The 1,480-nt window shown below is 33.4% G+C and overlaps 1 long non-coding RNA gene across 1 annotated transcript; it reads left to right on the top strand.

Moving 5' to 3' along the window:
• On the top strand, positions 1-933 carry LOC136223388 (uncharacterized). Its single transcript, XR_010685952.1, has 2 exons — positions 1-346; positions 441-933. It is a non-coding gene; the product is annotated as an uncharacterized lncRNA (long non-coding RNA).
• The last annotated feature ends 547 nt before the right edge of the window (positions 934-1,480 follow it).

Below are 1,480 nucleotides of genomic sequence, written 5' to 3'. Positions count from 1 at the left end.
TTGATCCCACGTGTCATACACGTGTCATAATCCCAGGCATTCGTCAAAAACTGCAGAAACGACACAGCAAAAGAAGAAACGAAGAAGAAACAAACAGTCGAAACTCTGCAAAGAAGAAGCAGAAATCTATAAAACCCCCATGAAGAATAAATCACACTCCATCTTCTCCTTGCTTTTTATCATTTCACTCATTTCACTGTCCCCTTCTTTTTCCACCGGAGATTCAGGCTTTTGCACCGACGAAATGGCCACTCTCGGCGGCGTTCACGATTCTCACGCCACCGCCAACAGCGTCGAGACCGACGGTCTCGCTCGATTCGCCGTCGAAGAACACAATAAGAAAGAGGTATTGTGTTTATCAGTTGATTGTTTTTGTTTCTGATGTGAAATTGCGGCTTGATTTTGATTTTGATTTGTGATTTTTGTTTTTGGATGTGAAGAATGCGATGTTGGAGTTTGCTCGAGTGGTGAAGGCGAAGGAACAAGTAGCCTCAAAAAGATCCATTTCGCTCCAATCAGAAAATTTCAATTGGCTAGAAAGATGAATCTGTCGATGTCTTCAGAACTCAATTTGGATCGCATCCAGAATAGCCGCCGCCGGAGTTTGCTTGACATGGTGGTTATTGGAGGAGAACGAACGGAGCAGTGGTGGCAGCCGAAAAATGAAAAATGTTGGCGGTGGTGTTTTGCGAGAGACAGAGGTTGAGTGCATTCGGGTAGATGTAAAACGGGAAGAGAAAATTTAAAACATATCTGTATTTTTCTTTAAATATTTGTTTTTTTTTAAAACGCGTGTATTTGTTTAATTGGTCATGACACAACATCTTAGATTGTGAGATAGGTACTGTATAATTTATCTTTTATCATCAAAGTTTGATGTGATAATTAAATAGTGAGTTAAATAATAATATAATAATTTGTTTAAATTTTTTATTAGGTAGAATTAAAATTGATCTTGTTTAATAACGTTATGAATAAAATTGTGTTATTTCATACGTTAAGGGTAAATTGATAGTGGAAGAGGTTTATAATATTACCATTTATCTTTAGATTTATGCTCATTAAATCTACATTTTAAAATGTATTGAATTTTTACCGATTTTAATGAGTCTAGATCTAACAATAAATGATTAAATTCATTTAGTCATTCATGATCTATGTGAGTCAAGGTTGTAAAAACGTTAAGCGCTAGTCGGGTGGATATGACCCTCAAAGATTAATCGGGGATTAGTCGGAGATTAATCGGGGTCGGATTTGTATTTTTGTATTTTTTATTTATTAATCAATAAATTATTGTATAAATATAATTAAAATATGTATTATACTATCTAAAAAATAATAATATAAAATTATTTAATATAGAAAAATACGTATATTTGTAACATATATCTTTAAAATTATGCAAATATCAACATTTCAATAATAATATTTTAAAAATGTTTTTGTTCATTATTATTTAGGCGGTCTAGGTAGGGATGCA

The sequence above is a fragment of the Euphorbia lathyris genome, chromosome 3 (genome assembly GCF_963576675.1).
Source record: "Euphorbia lathyris chromosome 3, ddEupLath1.1, whole genome shotgun sequence".
Lineage (NCBI taxonomy): Eukaryota > Viridiplantae > Streptophyta > Magnoliopsida > Malpighiales > Euphorbiaceae > Euphorbia > Euphorbia lathyris.
The sequence above is the reverse complement of the archived record's forward strand: the minus strand, read 5'-3'. Positions and strand labels throughout refer to the sequence as shown.